General features: G+C 47.1%; 1 non-coding gene across 1 annotated transcript; it reads right to left on the minus strand.

Moving 5' to 3' along the window:
• Positions 1 to 312: 312 nt before the first annotated feature.
• Positions 313 to 415, minus strand: LOC122126899. Its single transcript, XR_006151034.1, has one exon. It is a non-coding gene; the product is annotated as a U6 spliceosomal RNA (small nuclear RNA).
• Between the last annotated feature and the right edge of the window lie 7511 nt (positions 416 to 7926).

Below are 7926 nucleotides of genomic sequence, written 5' to 3' on the forward strand. Positions count from 1 at the left end.
AACCCCAGTACCGGCACCAAAAAAAATTAGAATACCTAAACACTAAGCACATCTTGTGCATTCACACATGGTGGCCATTTGTGAATACCTTGAGTACTTGTACACATTTACGTTTTCACCTTCCATCTACCTGAGGACTTTAAATAAAACTGCAGTATCGTGTGCTGCCAGAACACAGTGTTTCCACTTCCCACAGAAGCTAAAAGCCTGTCACTGTCTTTGCTATCATTTGCTTCCATGGTGGGTTGGGGGTTTTGTGAGTTGTCCATTGAAGGTTCGTTTTAACATGTCCATTTATATATACAGTGCATTAAATATATGGACCACTTCATGAATTTGTCTATCATCCTTGCACAAGGGCCATGCTAGTCATCTCTGTATCATTCCAACTTTAATTCATGCTGCAGAAGTGAGCACTAAACATAGCATCTTAATCAGTCTCCCCTTTCTCCTTCCCTCCCTCCCCCTCCCCTGCTAGTCTCATGGAGTTTCTTTGTTCCATTTTCACCCCCGAAGCCTGGTTATTCTGACTATAGTTCCCTTCCATCCCCCTCTCCATTGGCCTGCCCCCTCCTACTACTCCCCACACCCAGGCCCAGACCTGTCTCAACTTCCTAATGTTCTTTTTTGTTAACTGCATGTTCATTGTTCCAACCAGAAAACGAAGAAAACGAGCTCTAAGCAAGCAGAAGGAAGGAAATAACAAAGTCCAGAAACTAATAAGATTGAAACCAGGAAAACCACATTAAAAGTCATGAAATGAAAAGTTAGGTCTTTGATGGTGGTTGTTTCAATGCTGGGGATTGAACCCATGACCTCATGCATGCCAGGTAAACTCTCTACTACTAAGCTACACCTCCCAGCCAAAAGCTGATTCTGTCTTTAAAATTTTTAAAAAATCAGGTTTATAAACCTCCAGCAACACTGAAAAGTTTCAAAAGGACAGAAGATACAAATCTCAGGTATCAGGATCAAAAAGGTAGGTAGCACTGCACAGAAGAAAAGCAGAAAAGTGACATACAACCTTATGATCATTAATGTGAATATTTAGAAGAAATGGAACAATTCCTCAAAAATCACAAACTAGAACAACTCAACCAAAATGGGAGACACAACTAGAATAGATCTATGTCAAATTAAGCCAGAATAATACTTTACCATGTTGTAACTCAATCAGCAAGAAACAAAGGATGCCACAATTAATAAGCCAAATCATAGGAGTCCTTATTGCAAAGGCAATGCACAGAGGCATATACTTCCCAAATCATGAAGCCCAGAGACAGCTCAGCATTAGTCTTTTTTTTGTCAGTCCTAGGGCTTAAACTCAGGGCCTGGGCACTGTCTTTGAGTTTCTTTTGCTCAAGGCTAGCTACTCTACCACTTGAATCACAGCACCACGTCCAGCTTTTCCTGTGTATGTGGTACTGAGGAATTGAACCCAGAGCTTTTTGCATGCTAGGCAAGCACTCTACCACGAAGCCACATTCCCAGCCCAGAGTTAAGTTTTTAAAGGCACAAACAACATTTTTTGGGCAAAACAGTATATAGGGTTTTTTAAGAATTAATTTTGCAAAGCTTATCCAGAAGCAAATTGAGCGTTGTCAGTAAATTCAGACTTACTCCCCAGAATACTGGGCAGCGGGCGTAACTTTTGTCAGGATGACAGCACCAAATGCTGGTGACAAGATGGGGAAACTGGACCATTCTTTGCACATTGCCAGAAGGAGACTTCTGAATTTTCACCATGTCAGAAACTACATCCTTGATATGATATTTACATTTGGTGTGTATGTGTATGTGCATGCACACATGCGCACATACATGCACATGTGTTCATAACTTGCTGTTATTCATTTCTTGTTTTTATTAGTGATGAGAATGCAAAATAAGTCAGTACCACTCCAGAAAATAATTTTCATTCAATGGAACATAACAATTTCCATCTTACCTTCACATAAAAGCCCACATAAATATTCCTAGCAGCCTTATATATAATTTTTCCACAACGTTGGAAAACTGTGGTATATCCATTTCATAGAATATTACTCATCAGTTAAAAAGAATGGACTCTTGATGCATCTAAGGCCTTCGATGAATCTCTAGGAAATTGTGCTGTTTGTTTGCTTGTTTTTAAAGGTAGCCTTTGAAGGTTAGGCAATATCTAAGTCCACTTATACAATATTCCTGAAATAGAAGAATTATAATGATGGAGAATAAATTAACGAGGGCTGGGAGACAGGACCAGAGAGGTGGAGGAGAGTGCAGCTATACAAGAGCAACATAAAGCGGGGGACCCGTGCTCACGCCTGTCATCCTAGCTACGTAGGAGGCTGAGATCTGAGGGGGGAGGTCTGAAGCCAGCCCAGGCAGGAAAGTCCATGAGACTCTATCTCCAATGAACCACCAAAGAGGCCAGAAGTGGCGCTGTGGCTCAAGTGGTAGAGTGCTAGCCTTGAGCAAAAAAGCCCAGGAACAGTGCCCAGGCCCTGAAATCGAGCCCCAGGATTGGCACACAACACATATACCACCACTACCACCATCACTACCACCACCACCACTAGGGAGGGACAGGGGAGGGGAGGGGAAGGAAGGGGAGCCTAGGAGAAGCATCCTGGCGCTGCAGGGCAGACTTGTGATGAACAGACAGCTCTGAGGGCTCTGGCTCAGGCTTACCAGGCCCAGAGAAACAGGCCCATGCAGTGGGCATGTTGCCTCCGATTGTGAAGTGCTCTAGATAAGGCAGCCCAACAAAGAGGCTTTATGTTCTCCTGGGACAGTCCCTGTTTTTGTACCCCGGGCTAAACCTGGGGTTACTAGAAGATCGTGCCCCTTGAACCAAGTGATAGCCAGAGCCCAGATCTGGAGGGCAAATGATTTGTTTCAGGAAAGCATGAAGCCCCCTGTGAGGAGCAAGCTGGGGGGAAGGAGAGGAGAGGAGAAGGGGAGAGGAGGAGGGGAGGGCCGAGCTCAGGGCTCACAGCCTGTGCCCCCTGCTCTGAGCAGCCTGTGATGAGACCTGTCCCAGGTCCCCAGCCTCGGCCAGCCCCACCCTGCCTTCAGTGGGGCGGGAAAACTCATTGCACTCAGCCCCAGGGTCAGGGTCAGAAAAAGATACCAGAGCAAGCCAAGCCATAGAGAGGGATCCGCCTGAGTCCAGGCACTCTGGTCCCGATGGCAGCCAACAGCAGGAGGCCTGGCGCCTGCCCCACCCTCAGTGAGCAATGGAGGAGAGGGAGGGGAGCACTCCGCGTGAAGGAGCAGGTTCCCTGGGGAAGGATGGGATGGGGAGTGCCAAGGTTCCCAAAGCAGGGACGCAGCAGGTGGTGGTGGTACCCCACAGGAGCTTGCTAGAAACGACCCTCCCCAGAGGCCCTGCAGAGCTGCTGGGTCAGGGGCAGGACCCGAGCCACGAAACATGGCCTGAAACATGGGCGGTGACTCTCAGCCTATGCCACACATTCCAGCACTTCAGGACAAAAGTGGCTGATCTCAGCCGGGCACCGGTGGCTCACGCCTGTCATCCTAGCTACTCAGGAGGATGAGATCTGAGGATCACGGTTCAAAGCCAGACCCAGCAGGAAAGTCTGTGAGACCCTTATTTCCAATAAACCACCAGAACATAGAAGTGGCGCTGTGGTTTAAACAGTAGAGCACTCACTTTGAGCTGAAGAGTGCACGCAGACAGCACCCAGGCCCAGAGTTCAAGCCCCAGGACCGACAACTACAACAACAACAACAAAAAGTGGCTGATCTTACCCGGAAGACAGCAATTTTATCGACAGACTTGGTTCATGGAGGGTACAATCTGGGTGTGACAAATCTAAACCCAGCTACAGGCCAGACACCTGGAACCTTCCACAAAATATCATCACTAGGCAGTCTCCTTAGGCTCACCAAGCCAGAACGCTGGGGCTGAGAATTCCTGTTTTACAGCCTTCCATTAGCTATAGAATTCCCATATACTTGCTGGGTGTGTGTGTGTGTGTGTGTGTGTGTACACATGCGTGCATACGTGCGTGCACACACACTGAGGTTTGAACTCAGGGACTGGACGCTGTCCCTGAGTTTTTGCGTTCAAGGTTGACACTGTACCACCTGAGCCACTTGAGCCAGCTCCACTTCTGGCTTTTTTCTGGTTAATTGGAGATGAGTCTCATAGCTTTTCCTACCCAGGCTGGCTTTGAACCATGATCTCAGATCTCAGCCTTCTTAGTAGCTAGGATTACAGGCGTGAGCCACTGGTGCTACACTTGCTCATTTTGAGAACCATCATCTTAGGAATTTTTTGAATGATGAGTTCAGCCTTGCCAAAGAGGTCCACATGTGTAACACTGTCCTCAACTCATCCAACAAACACAATATTCAGTCAGTCAACAAACCACATCTTGTGTGCCTCTTCTACTGAGCTCTTAAAAACATAAATTTAAACAACCTGGTTTTTTAAGTTCAGCACCCTTTTATGAGTAGGGCCAAGAAGACAAGAACAGGGATGGATAGAAAGGTATGCCTTAAGAAAATATATGGTGAGCTAATTAATCATGGGAGTCAGGAACTGCTTTGGCAATACCCAGGAAGGCTGCCTACACCACAGCACCCTCCCTCCCCGCCCCCATGCCCCACTTACTGCAGGGAGGTTAAACAGCTTATTTTGTCTTTTGAAAAAGGGCACAGATATCCATCACCAAGGGAAAAATAAAAATTAAATAGAGGTATGCCAGCTGAGGTACATCCAAGAAAGATAAAGGCCAGAAAGAGACAGTAGACAGGATTGAGAGGAGGGCAACGAGAAAAGATTAACCTGTGTGCAGCCAGCCAGGCCCGGCTGCCAGGCCGGGAGGGCAAGGCCAGGGGGCAGGCGGCGGCCAGAGCACCAAGTCAACAGTTTGGAAACATTGTTCTGGATAGGGTCCTTGGCTCTCACAGTCTGATAGGTAGACGTATTATAATGACCTGTTTACACATCACTCTCCTGTGCTATGCCAAAAGAGCCGCGATTCCGGTCACCTGCCCGGGGGCACCTGGTAGCCACCTACAAGATGTTTTCTGAGACATTCCATAAACCGCCTATTCTTCAGAGGGAATTGCGAATGTTCTGTCAAATCCTGGCTAAGCTCACAAGTACCCATGGCTGGGGCAGGTCAGGGTATGAAAGCCTGGCGCTGGGCTCTGAGCTCTGTTGGGGGTGAATGGTGTCCCGCCAGAATGCATGTCCCTCTCCACCCCAGAATGCGGCCATATTTGGAAATCAAGTCCTTGCAGTGGTAATGAAAGGAAGGCTGGAGATGACAGGCTGCTGGCAGAGGGTAGAGCTTCAGTCCAACCAGATTGACCTCAGAGATAGAGAAGAAGGGCACACAGAGACCCAGCGAGAAGCCAGGTGAAGCCAGGCAGAGAGGGCAATGAGGCGGGCGTGGCCGCGGGGCCTCCGGAGTGCACAGAGGCCAGGAGAGACAGGAAGTGCCCTTGCCCAGCACCTTCAGAGGGAGCAAGGGTCAGTTAAGAAGTCTCCAGGGGCCGGGCACCCATGGCTCACACCTGTAATCCTAGCTACTCAAGAGGCTGAGATGTGAGGATCACAGTTCAAAGCCAGCCAAGGCAGGAAAGTCTATGAAACTCTTATCTTCACTAAACCACCAGAAAACCAGAAGTGGCACTGTAGATCAAGGGGTAGAGTGCTTGTCTTGAGCTGAGGCACAGCGCCCAGACCCAGGCCCGACGACAACAATGATGAAGAAGAAAGAAGAAGAAGAAGAAGAGGAGGAGGAAGAAGAGGAGGAGGAAGAGGAGGAGGAAGAGGAAGAGGAAGAGGAAGAGGAAGAGGAAGAGGAAGAAGAGAAGAAGAAGAAGAAGAAGAAGAAGAAGAAGAAGAAGAAGAAGAAGAAGAAGAAGAAGAAGAAAGAAGAAGAAGAAGAAGAAGAAGAAGAAGAAGAAGAAGAAGAAGAAGAAGAAGAAGAAGAAGAAGAAGAAGAAGAAGAAGAAGAAGAAGAAGAAGAAGAAGAAGAAGAAGAAGAAGAAGAAGAAGAAGAAGAAGAGGAAGTCATCATCTCCAGGATTGTGGGATAATAAACTTTCTTTTTTTTTTTTTTAAAGGCAACACAAGTGTGTTCTGAAGGTCCTCCAACCGGCGTTTGTTCCTCCCAACCACACCAACAGATAGGGAAGAAAACACTCCCAACACTCCCAAAGGAAAGAAAGAGAAGCTCCCGCTCCACGCGGCCTCCAATGGAGCCCAGCTCAAGCGGGAACCCTGTAGCTCAGGACTGCTGTGGACTGGGGCAGACACAGCTCCATCCTAGAGCAACAGCACCCCCAACTGTAGTGTCTGTGAGGATGGCCTCACCTCTTTAACTACAAAGAGCTGGAGGAACAGGAGGCATAATCCAAAGGAGCACATGAAAGGGAGAGGCACACATGCTGACCATACATGCTAGTTCTAAGAGAAAAAGAAAAACGCGCCCACATTTTTCTAGCGTCAATGTCTCCTGATTCTGTTTTAAGATAGTAGTAAAAAGTTACTTGTGTCTGACACAGGCATGCAAAGATCTTAAGAAGGCAGGAGCATAATAGGGGAGATGGGGAGGGGTTTAATTCTTGTTCTGTTGGCACTTTCTTTGAAGGGTATTTAAAGTGGCTGGAGCATTGGAAGTGTGGCCTTCCATATTTGGAATTCCTTTTAGCGTTCTCCTACAACATAGAAAATGTTTTAAAACTAGAAGTGACGTCCCCACTTACTCCTGAGGTTGTCATGAAAGGTTTTAAACCCCTGAAATATAATGGATAGAAAAAAGAGGGAGGGAGGGAGTTAGAGAGAGAGAGAGAAAGAGAGAGAGAGAGGAGGGGGGAAGGAGGAAGGAAGGAAGGAAGGAAGGAAGGAAGGAAGGAAGGAAGGAAGGAAGGAAGGAAGGAAGGAAGGAAGGAAGGAAGGAAGGAAGGAAGGAAGGTACTGGTGGCTCATGCTTAGAATCCTAGTTACTCATGAGGCTGAGATCTGAAGATCGCAGTTCAAAAGCCAGCCTGGGCAAAAAAAAACCTCCCTGTGAAACTTACCTACAATTAACCACTCAAAACCCAGAAGTGGAACTGAGGCTCAAAGTCATAGAGCACCAGCCTTGAGCAAAAGCTCAGGGACTCTCTCAAGCCCTTGGTTCAAGCCCCATAGCTGACAAAAAAAAGAGAGAGGGAGAGGAAAGACGGGACGGGGAGGGGAGGGAAGAGGAGGGGAGGGGAGAGGAGGGAATCCCAGTTATTAAATAACCACTTTCCTGACTCTCAGCCCCATGCAAAATTGGAGGTTCCTCTATTTAGCTTTCAGACACAATGGGGTGCTAAGTCAGTGTGTATGACTACAAATCTCAGCTAACCAACATGGCCAAAGAGGAAAGATTATTCATTTTTAAACACCTATTAAACTGACTCTCTGTATATTCTGAATATCACTCTCTCCTTCCTCTCCCCCTTCCCACCCTTCAGTTCACGCCACCCCTCACCTCTTCCATGACTCCTTCTTCCTTGGATGGAGGAGCTGTAGGAGGGGGTAGACACAGGAAGAACACCAAAGGTTTGCTTCCCCCTTAAACTTGAATTTCATATAGTACACAGTAACTATTTTGTAAGTTTAACCCAAATAATGCTTGAGATATACTTGGGTTCCAAAAAACTACTGTTTGTTGCTTGTCTTCAGTTCAACTGGGCATCTGGATTTTTCTTTGCTATGTTTGGGAGAAAGCCAAGTCTGGATTTTCATGGCAATTGTACTCTAAATCATGCGATCTGGGACTGGCCACCTAAGTCTTCTGTTAGGTAAAATGGACAGCTCTCCTTGCCTGCCTCAACCTCCTGGGCAATTCCGCAGACATCAAAACAAAGCCACCAGTGTCTTCAGTAGAGTAACGAAATCTGTTTAAAATGGGTTTTTTGTTGTTTGTT

Source organism: Dipodomys spectabilis, unplaced genomic scaffold, assembly GCF_019054845.1.
Source record: "Dipodomys spectabilis isolate Male_0828 unplaced genomic scaffold, ASM1905484v1 ptg000289l, whole genome shotgun sequence".
Classification (NCBI taxonomy): Eukaryota; Metazoa; Chordata; class Mammalia; order Rodentia; family Heteromyidae; genus Dipodomys; species Dipodomys spectabilis.